The following is an 18,504-nucleotide window of genomic DNA, read 5'->3' on the forward strand; positions in this document are numbered from 1 at the left end:
ATTGTTTGGAATGGTAGGTATGTGCAGTGCATGTAACAGACAAATCAGAGCAGGCATATTAACCCTTTGTGCAATCTAACTGGGAATGGGAAATTCGGACCCGTAAAATACACGTATATCTCTGTAACAGAGACATTAACACCCCTGGCTATATTACAGGGACTCAAACTTACTTTTATCTCTTATTTGATTCATTTTTTATTTGACTTTTTATTTTAGTAGAATTATTTGAGTACTGATTACATTTGAATTTATAAGTTTTGGCTCCATCAGGTGGTGGTTTAGTTCCCCTCTGCATGTGAGCCAAAATTACTGCCCTAAATGATGACTAGGAGATAAGGTGTCAGGTTCAGTCCTTACCTCTTTGCTTCTGGACTCCTTTGCTGGGAAGAGGTAAGGCCTGTCCTTTCAGGTAGCCACCATGCAACCCGATTACAGGATAACAGGTAAGCACTACAGCTACCCCGGGAGCCAGGTCCCAGGGGGGAAAGAACCTTGAGGGGGAAAAAAAAACAAGGTGCTGAGAAGACGTTCCAGGTACAATTGTTATTCTGGGAATTTGTCTTTACAGGAACCAGGAACAAGTAGAAAACACGAGGTTGCAAGGCAAACTAGCGTTCCGCAATACAAAACAATTGCAATGCGAGAAGCCTTCTGAAAACCTCTATTTATTTCCGGGTATCAGATGTTGCCGAGCACTTGAACGCGATGATGTCACGCGTGGCAAGAGCGTCTGGGAGCCATCTTGGATCGGGACGCAATTTGAAAGCGTTTCCAAAATGAAACCTGATCAGATAAGCGCCAAGTAGGCGAAAGCATGACATAAGGGTTGGCAGAGACAGATACAGATTCTGGCTTTTGTTTGGCTGAACTGTCTTTAGTCTTGGTTATCTGCAGTTAAAAGGTTTTGCATTTTGCATTATTCATATTACCAAAAGTTTTTTAGGATCAGACAGCAGGCGACCATTGCCAAACACAATTGGCCATTGCTGACATTCGCCAGCGTCCAAACCAACCACAGTTGCCTATCCCCAAGTCAATCATTGCCAACCATGGCCCACCATCCCCAATCATAGCTAACCATTGCCAAGCATCGCCAATCATGGTCAAGTCTTGCCGATCATGGACAGCGATTATGGACCATGGCCGACTATAGCCATCTGTTGAGCCAGTAAGGTTGTTCTGTGGGTTGAGTCCCCACCACGTAGATCTGAGGAACACCTCTAGACTGCGCCTTTTATACTTTCAGGGTCTATCAAAGACCTTGAAATTATATGAGGTTAATGGTCAAGGTGTATTATTGCAGTGGCAAGAGTGCATTTAGTTTATGGAGGGTGTTTTGTCAAAGATTGTGTGAGTAAGACAGGTAGAGAGAGATAAAGACAAACACTTATGATGATGATAATGATAGTTTATTTATATAGCGCCTATACACAATGTGTTTCAAAGCGCTTCAAGGCAAGGGAGGGAACAAGGGAAAATACAATGACATTCTTACAGGCCATGAACAGCAAGGATGTGAAATTAACTATCGTACTCGGCCTGACGACATTTCAGATAGTGCAAGAGCTAAGACATAGATAAGGAAGGCAGGGGGAGAATGGGAAGGAAATGGAAATAGACAGGCGACTACCGTACTAGGCCTGACGACATTTCTGGTAGAGCCGGAGAAAAACAAAAGGTGAGGGAGAGGGGTGCAGAAAGGGAGGGGAGGAACAAAACAAGCGACTATCATACTAGGCCTGACGACATTTCAGATAGTGCTGGAGGTGGAGTGGGGAGGAAAAAACAGTAATGGAAGTGTGGAGGAAACAGACAAGGTTGCTATCATATTAGGTCCAGGGACAATTCTGATAGAGTAAGTGCATAGAAGAAAGTAAGGGGAGGAGATAGGAAAAGGGAGAAGGGAAAAGAGGAGAGAACAGAGAGTAAGCAGCCAAATAGAGTGGAGAAGCAAGAGTGGAGAGCGAATAGAATTGCAGAAGTCAGTAGTAACGCATAATGTTGCAAGCCAGAATACAAGATGAAGATGGGAACAGCATGATTCAGGGCCACCATGAGTACAAGATGCAAAGGAAATCCAGCATGAGAGTTGAGAAAGAGTGACGCACCATGAATGAATGAAGTCCATAAAAGTCAAATCCAGCATTGGCTACAAGACGGTGATGGTGAAACCAGAATTTATCAGGACAGACTCCTGTAGAAGTAGCCTGGAAGGGGGTAGGGGAGCAGGGTAGAAGAATCAAGCAAACCAGGCAACACCTGTGTGCGAGAAGGGTTGGGGCACAAGGGAACATCACAGGGGGACCAGAGAGGGTGGGGATGGCCTGTGGGGACAGAGGGGGTAACACATGTTGGTGCATGCGTACCTGCTGTCTGAGCAGGGGGTCCGGCCCTGGGTCCTCCTGGTCTGAGCAGGCCCAAACAGGAATTGCCCTTTTCTTCGTCTGCCCTTCCCTTAGGACGCCCAGGTGAGAGACGCCCTCAATCTAATAGTTAAGAGCAGGAAAGAAGAGGCAGGGCTAAGAAGGTGGGTGGTGCTTAGGCCAGGTAACCTAGATCCACTTGCACCTGCTCCCCATCTGCAAAGGAAAAGAGGCTGGAGGGCTCCTTAAGTAGGGAAACAGAGCGGCAAGCAGGAAGGCACCAGGTGGGCGGGGCTTGCTAAGTGGTGAAAAAGAGCAGCAGGCAGGAAGGCACCAGGTGGGCGGAGCTTAGGCTTGCACCTGCTCCCCACTTACCATTCCAGCACCCAATATGGCATCTAGAAAATCATCATTGAAGGATAAACACATGTTATAAATATAATCCCCACCTGTGGAACACCACCAATCACTGGGGCACCCTTGAACGGCATTAATAAGCATGCCAATTAATCTGTTTTTACATACTGCCTGCACCTGCTGTATGCATCTCCTTCTTAACAAATGTATGATATACACAGCCTATAAAATAGCTAGACTGGTAATATTGCTGTGGAGAGGATTAATACACTTGCTACCGTGATCTCCATGTGAGCAGGAGTAGGTACAATTTGTATTTTATTTATTTACTATATTTTCATGGTGAAACATATTCTAATGAGGCCTGACAGCGTTGACAACATTGGCAGCTTCCACTGCCGCAAGGTTGATGAAATAGGAACAGTTCCACTTTCTAAGAGTATCATCTGGTATGTAAGACTTTGCTAAACCAGGGGATTACACCAAGAACTGCACTAGAAGCAGCGAACATGCTTTAACAAGCTTGTGGCAGTGGGGTTTGAAAGGGAAGGCTGTATCAATCCTACTCACTGACAAATAATCCGGCAGGGCTTCTGTATTGATCTGCACAAAAGAGGAATACATCGGTACAGTACTCCACTCATGCACATCTTCTGAACTAAGGACGTGAGACCAAAGGATATGCAGGAGAGAAGATGTGACACTTTTCAGCAGCACAACATCTCTCTTATCTTCTGACTAAGGGTTTGAGCCCAGGCCATTGTAAAAGGGAGGCAACATAATGCGTGCCTGCTGCATCCATGCACCAAAGCAGTATCCCACTTGTGTTCGGAATTGAGGGCTTCTTACCTGCAGATGCTGTAAGGGGTGAGAAGCACAACAATGTATTCCTACTGTGTTGATGTTTCGGCACAGCATACTGTGTTGTCCGCAACGCTCTGCATGACGCCACAAGGGCGCGCCGTTCGTGGTCGAGGAGGCGTGTGAGGGTCTCGCAGGGCACTGCACAGAAAAGCACAGAGCGGCAGGCAGAGCGGTTGCTCCCATCGGGCTCTCCTGCTTGTGGAATGAACTACACTATGCACACCAGCCGGGTGTGATAGCAGCATAGGTACTTTATGAAGAATAATACTGTATCGTGTTAACAATAACAAGACTATGGGCCTCCTTACGGGTCTGGCGGTAACCCTGCCGGTAAAACCAGTGGGTGGCCGCCAGACCCGACAAAAATTACCAGCACCTGATTTCCCAGTAACACCAACCCCGGTGGCCGGGAAGTCAGACGCCAGTAATTCTGTTCGTCCCCATTCCCATTGAGTCCAATAGGACTCAATGGGAATGGGGACCAAGGAAGCAACGTCACCGTTAATAACAGTTTTGGTGCTTCCGTGAAACTCTGCGGGTGGGACGGCACCTGCCCGCAGAGTCATACTGTGCCAGTCCGGTAACAACAGTGCCGGTAGGCTTACCGGCACCGCTGTTACCTGGCCGGCACAGTCGTAAGTCAACTATATGTGTAGAAATGTTCATTTCTACACATATCTCTCAGGCATATTACCTCCATGTTCCTCTTCCTTGTCCCAGTACCTACTTTTAAGGTATCAGCCTCTTTGACAAAAACCCTTCAGGTGTCGGCATATGAGGAGGGTCACACAACTTGCAGACTTAATTGCTGCTGTAAACACGCTACTGGTGTAATAAACATGCTGAAGCCAGGTCTGCAGTCAGCCACTTAATTTATAAGCACTCTGTGTTGATTTCATTGAAGTGCTGTTAAGCACAGGCATTGGCAAAGCCAACAGTTTTGGCTTGTGTATAATATTAGGAACTTGCCGGGCACTGCTTAGATGCCCAGATACTGCCACATTTTGCACCTGCAACTACCAATGGGCAGTTAATACCAATACGACTGTGCCTGACAAGTGCCTTTGCCATGCCTACAAAAAAGCCCAAACTGTTCGCATTGCTAATGCTTGTTGTATCAGTGTGCTCCGTCTTGTCGATGTTCCTGTTGCTGTCTGTCACAAACACACCTTGTACCACCGACTTTCCTTATGTGTTGCTGTTTGTGGTTGTTTTTATTAGTGCCTCTTTGATGGAAAATTGTATTTGAAAGGTTGCATTTCTTGATTTATGTAAGGAATCTGTGGCGGTATATGATGAGGATGTATCACTTTGTTGAAATTACTGTTCACGCTCTTTCTTGAATATAACATTTTGACAAAAAAGTGTAGAACCTAATGGAGGAAGTCTTATGTGGTGTGTTAAAGCCCTTCAATCCGTAGGATGGGTGAAATGCACAAGGGTGGTTCATAAACTCATAGATGTGGCACCAGGGACTGTAAAGCTTCATATCTTGATCGGCTGGAGAACACCTGGACACAGTGGCATACCGGGCGGGGGCTGGACAGGGCACACTGCCACCCCACAGGCTCTTTTGAGAGCCTGACCGGGACTTTCATCAGTGGGCCACCTCTCCTGTTCGGCACCTTAATGAAGGTGCCCAAACGGGAAAGGTGTCCTCCTGGCAGGACAATGTGTGCTGAGTAATTCCTGCTCAGCACAGTAATTGTCCTGGCAGCAGGACACCTTACCCTTTCCGAAGCCTCTGCCAGGATAATGTCCCAAGGAGTTCCAGGCAGCAGCAGTGGGGCTCGCAAGTTGCTCTGTGTCAAGAGCATTTCAATGTGAACCATTAGGCACTGATGGAAGGGAGGGTGGACTATTAGCAGGAACATTTGTCCATTTAGAAATGTGCATGGGAGGGAGTGATCAGGTGTGAGACGGTTGCATATTGCTGCAGGCTTTATAAAATAATGAGTATGGCTTTACCCAGGGGGGTTTGTTAGGCTCACATTAATCTGCATGATGCTATTGTGACTTTGCATGCAGGATGGGGACAATAAAACTAAATCCATCCTCTTATTCCTCAACATATTTCTATAATGATGTATAGTTAAAGTTAATAATGAAAGGGTAGTTTCTTCTGTAATGTGCTTTGCTTCCAAGGCATTGCTATAAAGTGTTATGTAATGTGTGCAGGTTTACTAGGTAAACAACATCATTCCAAATTGAAGGAAAGGAATGGAAGATCAAACATTTCTCAAATTGTAAAACTACAAATGTGGTCTACATCATTGAATGTCCTTGCGGACTCAGACATGTTGGCCAGACCCAGAGGCAAGTCAACAAAAGAATTGGCGAACATCGCTCTAGGATTCGATGTCGAGTCCACACAGCACCACTAGTCTCGCACTTCATGGAGTATCAACATAGTGCGGATGATATATACTGGTGGATTGCAGATACAGTAGTCAACACCACCAATGCATCCAATGCGTTGAACAATAAGGAATCATGGTGGATTTTTAAACTTAAGGCTACTACTAAGGGTCTCAACAAGGCCATGCCAAATACCTTCAGATGACCGGTTAGTCCCTACCCCTTTCACTAAACTCGTGGGGGGACCCACCACTTCTTTTCCTTCACACAAATAGGACAGTCCACTATGTGGCTGTACTCGAGCAATATGCCAGGTGTGCTATCAACGCCTGACCGCACAAGTACACATCATGTCCTCGTATTGTTAGGTGCTTTACATTTTCTATAAAGTGGAGCACTGACTAGCAATGTGCTTCCTTATGTACCATTCGTGAAAATGTACACGCAATCATTTCATGCAAAGCAATTAATGTTATGCACAATAAGAGTTTATTTGCTAATGGGTTTCATCCTGTGCCAACCTTGTCTTTCCTGCATATGCCATGGTTCACTCCTATTTGGTATCACTTGTACATATATATATATGTATATATATATCTATATACTGTATCATCATACGCACACCAATTGATGCTGAGCATATTTACTTTGAGTTTTGAAATGCTTGTGTAACTGTCTATTTTGTAAACAGCACGCAGCCTACAGTCATCGCGGCAACAAACTGCCTTACTATTCAATCCATAAGAATCTACCAGTACATGGGGGATGTACATCTGTGCCCTCCGTAATCGCAACCAACATCTTCCCTATTCAATATTCCCATTCACAGCCCACACGATAGAAGCTCTGATTCCACCCCACTCCTTTAACGCCATATTACGCTTCGCATAAACTGTTCGGTTACCATGCCAACCCTTGGACCGGCATGGTTTACGCATGCGCAGGGGTACAGACACTTCTTACCTGCGCCTGCGCTGAGCGTACTTGCGACACAGCTCTGACTGTCTCTGTTCCGACGCCGGCTCTCGCAGCCGACCTCCACAGCCCAAGAAAGCGATCGACTCACTTTTCGGACACATAGGTAAGAGCGCCCTGCAGGGCTTGCAACGAAGGAGCCGGGGGTTTACCGCCCCCGCCACGGAAGCTACCTGTGTCCTAAGCTCCTGTCTTCTCACGACGGCACGATCCAACCCAACACGGGCGGGCTCCTTCGGCCCTTGCTTTCAGAAGTCTCATAGCATCAGATTTTTCTGAATCTCTTTAGAGCGTCTTCTTGATAAACTGTACCCTGGTTTCTCATTTCCAGGGTCCTGCAGCCACATTAAGGCGCAGCAAAATTCAGACCCCATAATCCTGGGAGCCCCACCAATATGTGGACCACCGCCTGATTGCCTTTTACAAGCATCATTCATAAGGTCTTCGCACAACTGAACACAGCCAAGAATCTCCAAACGGCTGCAAGACTGTGCCAACAGGTACTTGTATGTCAACTGTTTTAGTCAAGCATTCCACTACACATTAGTGACTACCATTTATTTACTCATACATATATGCTTTCTGTGTTTTTTTATATTTTTCCCAATACCCAAGTGCATCCAGCACACCAGTTACCTAGCGGCAGAAATCCCCTCCTACTGCTTGAAGAGGTCCGCCACTCATTTTTCCCAGTCCCCTTGTACCACCAACTGGAAGAAAACACCACTTTCTGATTACTGTCCAAGTCAGTAACCAAGTGCCAGCAAACCAGTGGACAATGACATATTGTTCACTCATATGGTCTCAATTAGATTTTATTGCATGCCAGTATAACTAGCATAAGATTTTAACCTCCTAGACGAGCTCTACAATATTTTCTGAGCCCATTTCCCTCTTTTTCTTTTTTCTTTTCTTTCCTTTGTTTTCCATATAGGGGAGACCAAGTCAAGGCAAATGAAGAAGGCTTTCCGCCGAAACGTCACAGGACTACATCCTTTTGAGGGCTTTATTCCCCCATTCCCGCTTCACAACTCGATCCGTTTCTAGTCGTTGACCAACGACTAGGTCCCTTTCCTTTAGGAGCCAGTAACAAATCTACCCAGTCTCAGAAAGAAAGAAAGTCTTTTCTCTGACACATGGTCTGGACTCCACACATCCCACATAGGTGTTTGCCTTGTGTTTAAATAATACACCATGTTTCGCTGCATCCATTGCACATCTAGGCAAATCATCAACGATTGTGCATTCATTTGCCTTGTTTGTTAATTTCCCTTAAGCATTTGCTATCTTTTCTTTGTTGCATTTGTTTAATAAGATGACTGTAATTTGATCCTTATGTACACCAGAAAACGAATTAGTTTCATGTTAGACTTAAATGCGGAAAAAAAATTCCCCCTGCATTCACTGACAATGGCTAAATAAAAAGCTACAGTGCACCTTTGAAGGGCTCCAAAGCTCGTCTTTTTTGTATATGTATGACAGTTAGCTTAATGAAATAGCTTTTGCCACACTAAGCAGACAAAATAACTTAGCCTTGACCAAAATGTTTAGGTCAAGAGACTAAAAGTAAGTGGCAGGATGCCATCCCTTTCGTTTTTTTTTTTAAACCTTTATTTTATTTTGCTTGACACTGCATAGAGGGGTGCGTAGGGGGTACATACATCAACTTTTACAAAGATCATACAAAAAACCATGTACTTGCAGTAATATACATCTTCATGACAAAATCATATCGGTGAGATGTAACTGTCTTGTTATTATCACAAAGCGCAGCTCGACATTTCATGAACTGTAATGAGTCGTTAATGGCTTCAGTCGAAGCCTCGTATTTTAATGACAAGTTAAAGTTTATGCAATGCCGAGTTCCAATGCTTCGTTCCGTTGTGGGTATAGATTAATGACTGTTTATTATTCTGAGAGAAAGCTTTACATTAGCAGCTTCCTCAGAGGCAGCCTTGCGTTTTAATGCAAAGCTTTCTCTCAGAATGAACAGTGTTTTAAATCTATTACAGCAACGTGCTCGTGCGGTGCTCTGCTGCTTATGTCTGTGACAGCTCGGAAGAGTGGCCACTGCTCAGGCGTAATACAGCCAATCAGCGATCAGCCGAAGACAGCCGAAGACCAGGGGATACCGGATCGGTATGGGATACCAAATATTACAGAACACCGGTGCTTCAAGCCACGCCCCATATTTATTGTTTATTTATATAGCGCTTATACACAGGTCAAATGCTTGAAAGCGCTTGACTTTCTATAACGTTAGTATTGAAACTCTGTATTAATATCTTTTATAACAGCTGCTGTCAAATTTTTACAGAAATTGTTTCCAAGTGTTTAAGTATTGTTATTTTAGTGTATTGTTTGTGTGGAATGTATATTTCCCTTCATTTTTTTGATGGCAGTATGTGAATGTTTTTAATTTTTAACCATATCAAAACAAATAAATTAATACTAATTTTGAAGAGTAATTCAGTGTTTATGCTTTTTCTTAACTTTCTGGTAGTTTTAGGTTCATTGATTACAATGTTAAACAGGTTTGCTGCTTTGTTGTTGAATACAGTATACGTTTATAATGTGAAACAAAATTAATACTCGAATGCGACTCACACAATGTAATTGAAATCCAAGTAATGGAACAGCTCTGGCAAGCAATTGAACCTCTGTGTTATTCAAAGCAGCTTTGACATTAATTGACTTAAAAGCATGGACAATGGTACAGGACTCAATATGAAGAGTTCATTTGCGATTATTATATAATGCAAGTTTGGCAATTGCCTATAAATAAAATGTAATCTTTGTGATAAGAAAACGTAGCCAAAAACAATTGCCCTCTGTGAGGCTCGAACTCACGACCTTCAGATTATGAGACTGACGCGCTGCCTACTGCGCTAAGAAGGCTCTGGAGAACAAACCTAGGTTTTCAGATTTTAACGGACGTAAAGCGTCACCTATGTATATTGATGAAGGCTTGAAAATGTGATTGCAAAAAAGCAATGTTTCTCCAGTGCAAGCTTACAGGTTTTCATTCTTGACAAAACGTAACATGAATATGACTGTTTTGCCTACCAATGAAAGAAAAGAAGAGCAAAGTGTAAATATGGCGCTGCCATAGCAGTACGACTTCCACTGCAACCACAAATAGGAAGGCGAGTCGTCCATAGGCACAAGGACCGACGGACAAATGCAAGGGCAGTGACCGGGACTTTAGCCTAGTACAGTAAAGCCATCGAGGTGTAAACCTCTTATGTTCCTCTCCGTTTCATCTATCCGGTTTTCTCTAATATTTCGTATCCCATACGTTCCTAAACTCCGCTCATCGTCGCCTGTCGTCGGGGCTACGCCTTTTGATCACCGATTGGCTAGTTTGCCTTTGAGCCTGAGGACTGCAGTGAGACTGGAAATGTACGGAATACCAAATATTACATAACACCAACACCAATGTCTCTCGTTAAAATGTAGTGGTTTTCGTTTTGATGTCTGTGCTAAATTGGTTTTGACTGTTTTCAATTGTGCGCAGCTGCTTTTATTTCTAATTGTCTACGTTTTTCATCTACATAAGAAACCTTTTAGTTAAAACAAGTACAGCAAATAATGTGGAAAAAATAAACAGGAATACCCTGGAATGCTGATTGTTAGAAACTGATTTCGGTAGATGAATTTGTAACTGGTTCCATAGTGTAGTGGTTATCACGTCTGCTTTACACGCAGAAGGTCCTGGGTTCGATCCCCAGTGGAACCATTTTTTACCATAAATTATGGGATTGACATTTTATATTTGACATACATTCTTACTACTAGGAATATTCTCATGGGCACGCGAAGTACGATATAATTGTGGTCAATTCATATTGAATAATTTCGGTTTATTGTTTATTTCAATTTATTTTTAGCCCATCTTCACCGAACACACAAAACGGAACATAGCTGCAGAGCCTGCTTCATGTGAGCGCTCCATGCGCACATTGTAGATCGTGTGTACATTTAAAAATATCCCTATAAACATACAGGGGTGTACATTTAAAAATATCCCTATAAACATACAGGGGGTTTTCTCTCATACCGTGTGTAGGAGAAATTGTCCATTTCAGACGAATGACCGCGTGGCCTAATGGATAAGGCGTCTGACTTCGGATCAGAAGATTGAGGGTTCGAGTCCCTTCGTGGTCGTTCATTTTCCTACTTTTAACTGAATTCGAGGTGCAGGTAAAAAACAGAAAATTGGTTCTGAAGTTCACTTCCTAAACCTGTAGTGATATACAAATGTATGTTTAATGGCGTGTGAACGAAATACATTCACTTACCTTTAGTTAAACTAATACTGTTGCTTACATTCGATAATATGTGCGTTTGACATTTGAGTCTGAATTTTCAGTTTTTTGTGTCAATGCTGATTGTTACTTAAGCACATCATTAAAGCACACTTTGCTAAAAGTGATTTTCAATACTAATGTTACAGAAAGTCAGACTTCTACTAAAGACAGGCAGGGAAGGGTTATGCTTCATCTCCTTTCTTTACTTCTCAAGCAGCATAACCAAAACATGTTAAAACAGCAACAACACTATGAAAAACTACAAATCCCTCGACCAGAGTCTTTTCATAGTTCACAGCCAATCAGCACCTTCGTCTTGCCTCCATCTTCTCTCTATATTGTCACTTTTTCCTTTCTTTCGCTGTTCTTGGATAACTTAATTCTTGCCCCCCCCAGCTGGTCAACGTCACCCTTGGAGCCTCATTCTGTGTCACACCTCATGATGCTGCTGGTGTGTTCTTCGAATCTGCATTACCTCCGCGTCCACTCTTCCTCGTCCCAGTACTTACCTCATGAGGCACCTGCCTCCGACACAGGACCTTCTTCTATTTCTTTAAATCCCTATAACTCCTCCCCCACATCCATGTCACTCAGTTTTAATTTTTCCTGCCTCCGGCAGGTTGGACTTTTTCTTCCCGGTGGGGGCACCAGGTAGCACCGATTGCTGGCCCCCTGGGGGGGGCTGTGTGGCGGGGCCCTCGGCTCCCTCAGGTGCGGTGCTGCTCCTGGACCCCCTGCGGGGCCTGGGGTCACAGTTGAGCTGGATTGCCTCGCTCGGTTCTTTGCTGGGCTCCGGACCGCAGCGTGAGCATTGTGTCCCGGGTCCTGCACGGCCGGGGGAAGGTAAGGAGAGGGGAGGACTGGGCTTGATGTTTTTCCCCTCTCCTTCTGTTTTGGCCATCTTGATTCGACTTGGCAGTATGGGCTAGCCTTCCCTTTTGTTGTGAGGCCTCTCTGCTTCTTGTCGTGGGGTGACAGTGGCAGAGAGTCTTTGGGAGTGCGGGAGCTCTGTTCTGTCGCAGGCATGTCACATACCACCTGCTCCTCAGAGACACACGGCCCAGGATGCACCGGATGTTAGCTGCATTATCTGGGGGAAGGTAAGGAGAGGGGAGGACTGTGCTTGATATTTTCCCCCTCTCCTGCTGGTATGGCCATCTTGACTCCTTCAACATGCCGTTTTCCTCGTGCTTTGTGTGCACATCTTTATTGGAAATGATGGCAAGCACTTGGCAGTATGGGCTAAGCCTTCCCTTTTGTTGTGAGGCCTCTCTGCTTCTTGTCGTGGGGTGACTGTGACAGAGTATTTGAAAGAGCGGGGGCTCTGTTCTGTCGCAGGCATGTCACATACCACCCGCTCCTCAGAGACACACAGCCCAAGATGCACCGGATGTTGGCTGCATTCCTTGCGTGCTGCCTGTGAATACGGCGCAGATTTGGACACGTCTGCAAGCGGCCGGAAGGGTACCGGCCTGGCATAGTCTACACTTCGGGTTCGAGTCTCAGCGGTGCTGACTCGGTCCTTCATCCTTCCTAGACCGACGCATTGGAACGATTTAGAGCATGGGGCTACCAGCTACTGGATACAGGGCTCAAGCCACCTCTCAGTCATGTGGCGTGTTAGTGGTGTGTTTGGGTCTGTGCTAGCTATGGACGCAGACTCCTTGTCCTGTCCTCTTCCTCTAAACTGCGCGAGGGAAAGTCAAAGGAGTTGATTTGCTTTTCCCTTGTCCGGCATGGGATTATGGAAAATGCATCATGGAAGTAACGGCCATGCAGGGGGTTCCCCGTGTCTCTTCTTTTAGGCCCTAGGTCCTCCGGTGCTGATGTGTTGCTTTCACGCCTCCTCTCAGACTTGTGGGAAGTGATAGGGCACATGGTGGCACATGTCTGTGCTTAGAGGGGTTCTCAGAGCCCCTGGTGCCGGTGGAGGGGGATGTCACTTCAGTGGGTTTTCCAGTATAGGCATACCTCAGGTAGGGGGTTGCCTTTGATGTCGGCTATCCGGGATGGATTGCTTTGCCCCGCTTTGTGACAGTACTCTGCCCTTTTGACGCCAGCCTGGTGGCTCCTCTGTCGGCTGAGGGGGCCATAGTCTGCTGGACTTCTGGGCTGTCCAGTATCTTCCTTTTGATAGGTCAGATCTTTTTGTGGGCTGACAAGCATGCTGTTATATTGTGGCGCAGCCCTGTTTCAACGTCCTGTGATTTCCCTCTGGTGCAAGTGCAGTGACTGGCGGTTTTCCCTGGCTCCTCGTCTCTATCTTCTCGCAGGTGTATGGGACCGGTGGGGTTCGGCTTCCTGGGTAATGGGCTCCTTCTGGAGGGGGTATCAGTTGCCGTTCCTGTCTCCTCCTGTCCAGGTTTGCATGGTTAGGACTTTGGTACCCAGCTCACGGTCCAAGTAGTTGGCCATGGGATCCGTTCTCTCCGAACGGTTGTTGTGGGTTACGGTCTTGCCCGTTCCTCTCCCTGTTCAGGGTCAAGTTTTCTACTTGCGGGTGTTCCTGGTCCCTATGCCTTCTAGGATGTGTCACCTGCTTATGGGTCTCAAGACCCTGCACTGCTTGTCCGGACGTCTGGGGAGAGCGTACTCTGGATGTTGTGCAGGGGGGGCGCTTGCTGGCTTTTCTGGGCTGGGTTCTCAGAAGGCAGTATGTCTCGGCTCGCCTGTTGCTGAAGTTACGGGGCACGTGGCATCTTGCATGTTTTCCAGTTCCTTGAGCCCGTCTTTGGTTACGTCTCCTGGTGTCTTATACTCTCTCCCACTGGCTCCCGACATCTCGGCTTTCGTAGTTTTGTTTTCAGTGTCCCCAACGCTGCAAGTGTCCCTGCTATGGTGATGGGGGGTTTCAGGTCTACAGGCTGAGGTGTGCATGGTCCTTCCTCCTGTGGCCTCTCCTACTACCAACACCAGCAGAAAGGGTCTACATTGGGGGTCCTCTCAGCACAAGGGTTGTGAGATCTGGGGAGAGCCGGCGATCATCCAATTGGCAAGAGTTGTGCCATTGTCCAAGCTCTGGTGTACTTCGAGGAGTTGCTGGACGGTCGGCGGTTTTTGGTCCGATCGGCCAATACGACGGCCTTGGCATATGTCAACTGCAAAAGGGGTTCTGGCCACTCCTTGAATGCTCTGGCAGCGCTGATAGGCACCTGGGAGGACTCTCATCTGGTGTCTCTGGTGGCCTCACGTATCAGAAGGGTGGACAGTGTTCAAGCGGATCTTCTCAGACGCCGGTTTTCACTCCTCTGCGGAACTGGTCCTGTTGGCCCAGGTCTTTGCGGTGACCTGTGTCAGATTAGGGTCCCTGGTTCTAGACCTGTTTGCATCCCCGGCCTCAGCAGAAGTTCCCCTCTTCTGCTCTCGGTTTCAGGCTGAGGGGATTGGGGGATGGACGCCCTCTCTGTACAGTGGCCTTGGGGTTTTCCTTTATGCCTTTCCGCCTATTCCCCTTCTGCCCCGGGTGGTTTGGCGCATCTGAGTGTCCAGGGTGACTGTGTTGTTGTTAGCTCCGTTCTGGTCCCGCCGGAGTTGGCTCCCCTCTCTGTTGGAGCTTCGGTCCTAGGAACCTTGGCTGGTTCTGAGGTGGCCGTGTCCCCTTCAAGGGGATCTGCGGTTGGAATTCCACCGGATGCAATGGGCGGTGTGGCTATTGCTCAGTCTAGGTTGATATCTCAGGGGTTCTCAGATCCTGTAGTTGAGTCCAAATGGATGCTCTTAGACCCTCCACTCTGAAGGTGTTAGGCAGACATTGGGGCCATTTCCGAGACTGGTATGGGCGGTCTGGGATCCCTCCCCTGCGTTCTGGCCTCTGCTATCCTTCGGTTCCTCCAGGAGGGGTTTTGACAGGGGCCTGGCAGTTTTTCCAGGCTTCGCTCTCAGTGGGATTCCATGAAATTCCTTTTGGGGGACTCTGACGGTCACTTGGATGGGGAGGTGTTGGTGGGGAAGTTGATCCAGGGTTTTTCTTCTTCCCGTCCTTGTGCTGATAAAGGGCTTTCCTCTTGGGATCTCCCTCTTGTATTACGGTTCCTTCACGGGCCTCCTTTTGAGCCCATTTCCGAGATTGATATCAAACATCTTACACTGAAATCTGCTTTTCTTATTGCCCTCACTTCTGCCCGTATGCGGAAACAGAAAAATTGATATGAGGCCGGGAAGCCCAAAGGAAACACACCAACACAGGTTACAAAGGACATACAAAGCGCTTTATTCAAAGTTACAACAATTACCAAAAGTCAATTGACATACGGATAGCTATTCAGCCCTCAGAGTAACAGAACGAACCATCAACGGTAGTTCGCTGTGTTAGTGTGAGAGACCGAATATCGGGATACTTGGGTTTTTTATACTTTTTATCCAGCCTTGGCCAACCCCCTCGCAAGTTAACCATTCTCAGAACCAAACCTAGGGTTTGTAGCCAGGTCAATCCCATAATGTATGCATTTTGATCAGTTTCGCTGATACAGTTGTTCATTTACACATAGGTCAGGGAGAAGACAAGGTCTCAGTTCGCGACCCTAACAAGTGGCCTACAGGCATATTATTTATTCATGTGTGCGGAGGTCACAACGACCAGAATCCCACTTGAAATGTCATTCGGCCTCCATTTTGTTGTTCAGGGTGACTTCCACACTGCAAGAGTACCTAAAATGGCGGCTTAATCCAAGATGGCGATTTGCACAATACATGAAGGTCAAGACCTTGCCGCGGAATCTATGTACACGATGTTTTTAGACAACTTGGCGTAGGCCAACATACATTCAAACAATGCGATAGGAGGTACAATATTATTTTGATTTCCACAGACCCTCCTTTTGGCCTATGCCAAGTGCTAAACATCATCCCTAATACTTTCGAAAATGACTCCATGTATTATCATCCATAGGTTCCGCATCATTGTCTGTAATGTCTATAGCCATAAGGTCGTTCATAAGAACCTCTTGCAACATGAATTCTTTAGATGCTGTATCTGGGATATATATTTTATGCCCTATTGCACTCACTGCTTGAGCACAACACCCCCCTAACATTCCACACATACTTGGGAGGCATTGAAAAAAACAACAAAGAAATAACAGAATCCCTAAAATAACCATAATAACGGAAAGCACCTTCCAACCCCAAGATCGCAAAGAATCCCAAAACCAAGTACTAAGGTTCCAGTCTCCTACAGGGATATGGACTTCAGAACTGAGAGTATGCAAGTTCTGAATTGCTTAAAAAATTGTTGGTCAGGAGTCTGGTACGAAAACACAACAAGCGGACCCCACTAATTTGCATACTCCACCTCGTTCTGCCAAGATGACATCTAATGCCATCCGATTTTGAAGTGCTACCAATCTTATCGCCTTTTGCTCTAAGGTCATATTGTAGAGTATGTCCGTGGTCCGGTTGATCGTTCTCTCCAATACCCTTGCCAATCCCCTAATGTTCTCTGAGTTTGCTATTTGTCCCCAAAAGGGCACAACCGATTTAGCTATGTCCCCCAATACTTGCCCAGGGGTATCTCCATTGTTGTCTCGTCGTGGGCGAGCCTTAGAAACCTCCAAGGTACTAGCTACAAATACCCCGGGTAACAATATTCCTAAATAACAGGTCCCCTGCCAATCCTTGGGCAACCAGGGAAATGCTAAACTACCACAAACAAAATAAACGGGCCCTCCTACATACAGAGGCCTGTTTTCCCCAGTCAAATTTACAATATTTTTACAAGTTTCAAAATCTCCCATTGGCCTAGTGCCATCTCTCTGTACACAGAAGGGAACCGAGTCAGGACAATGATTTACAGAATAAGAAGGAGGCACAGCGTCCTTATTGCCTATCGGAGCCATTTTAAAGGAAATCAGAGTTTGAAAAGGAAGAGATAGTTTGTCAGACGGCCTAATAGAAGCGACGTTAGGTTTACTTCTATTTGCGAAAAGCGAGCATCCCAGGGGAGTCAATTCACGTTTCTCAAAATCATTTAAATTAGTTCCATCAAAGTTCCCTGAGATGCTATCATTCCATCGGCCAAAGAATAGTGTTCTAAGAGAGGCATAGCAAGAAGTCGTTAAAGTTAAAGGATGTATATACCATCCCAGTCCCTTGTTCCCATGTTGCGGTAAGTGAGTACAAATCCAACAATTGCTCTTATTAAAAATGGCATGAGTAGCATTCATTACTATCATCAGAGTGTTATTATAATACTTTTGTCTATGTTGGGAGTCTCTAGGGGACAGAGTGTGAAGGTGTACAGAGGGAGTCAAAACAGTTGGTACGATCTTGGTCGGTAATAAAGGTTTCAAAGGATAGACTTCTTCGAAATACCAAAGTCCTACAGCAGCAGTTGCAAAAATAACAATAATCAAAATCAAAACACAACAGTACGTTTTCGGGGCCCAGGCACATTGTTCATTGTTCGATTTGGTCACCCCCTTATCTAAAAGTCCAGTGCGGGGAGCAGCGGTGAAGGTGGCAGGCTTCGTAGTTCCTTGATCGACGGCCCCAATGTTCGTTGCTGGCGACACTACGGTCGTGTGATTTCTTAGTCCTTCCCAACCCTAGCCAGCAGAATCCCTTTTTGTTCAACAAAACAAAACAATTTTCCGATCACTTCCTTTTCCAGATGCACGACACTCGTGCCGTAGTTCTATTTCCGTGGTCGAAGGTTGTACCTGATGGTACCCAAATTTGTGTGGTCCAAAAGCAAAGTATCGTCACTTCCTGAGGGAAGTGATGTGTCGGTGGCAACGGAAGTCGCGGAGCTCGAAACAGTGTTTTCCGGTAGTGATTTTTCAAGAGAGTGTGGAGATGAGATGGATTGTTCCCCAAGCTCCTCAGACTCAGAGACCTTCTCCGACACACTCGCAGCGCTGTTTGCTACTCCAAGATCAAAAACTGTAGCATCAGCGAGGGGTTCTGCTTCTTCTGTAGCGTGTGGCGTCAGGTGAGGAAGTTTCTTGACGTGCGTCGCGTGAATCCAGTTCTTCTTTCCAGCCACCCGCAGTGCTGTCCTGGTGACCAACAATACCTGGTGGGGTCCCCGCCAGCGAGGCGCGAGACAGGAAGACCTCTCATAGGCCTTCACAAGGACCCAACTTCCAGGCTGTATATCGTGTCCTGGGCCCGTGAACCGTACAGGTAAAGCAGCATGCACCTGGTGGTAGATGAAATACAGATTTTTAGTTAACTGGTTACAGTAGTCTACAAGCAATACATTCTCCACCTCCCTCAGGGCTTTAGGTTTCGGGAGACCCCAAATGTTAGCAGGCCTCCCCATCACTACCTCAAAT

The 18,504-nt window shown here is 46.1% G+C and overlaps 3 non-coding genes across 3 annotated transcripts; 2 read left to right on the forward strand and 1 right to left on the reverse strand.

The window, feature by feature from the left end:
• Positions 1–9,745: 9,745 nt before the first annotated feature.
• TRNAM-CAU (transfer RNA methionine (anticodon CAU)) lies at positions 9,746–9,818 on the reverse strand. Its single transcript has one exon. It is a non-coding gene; the product is annotated as a tRNA-Met (tRNA).
• A 768-nt stretch (positions 9,819–10,586) lies between these two features.
• TRNAV-UAC (transfer RNA valine (anticodon UAC)) lies at positions 10,587–10,659 on the forward strand. The gene has a single exon. It is a non-coding gene; the product is annotated as a tRNA-Val (tRNA).
• Positions 10,660–11,014: 355 nt separating this feature from the next.
• On the forward strand, positions 11,015–11,087 carry TRNAR-UCG (transfer RNA arginine (anticodon UCG)). Its single transcript has one exon. It is a non-coding gene; the product is annotated as a tRNA-Arg (tRNA).
• The last annotated feature ends 7,417 nt before the right edge of the window (positions 11,088–18,504 follow it).

Source organism: Ambystoma mexicanum, chromosome 12 (genome assembly GCF_040938575.1).
Source record: "Ambystoma mexicanum isolate Mex_15411 chromosome 12, UKY_AmexF1_1, whole genome shotgun sequence".
Taxonomy (NCBI): Eukaryota; Metazoa; Chordata; class Amphibia; order Caudata; family Ambystomatidae; genus Ambystoma; species Ambystoma mexicanum.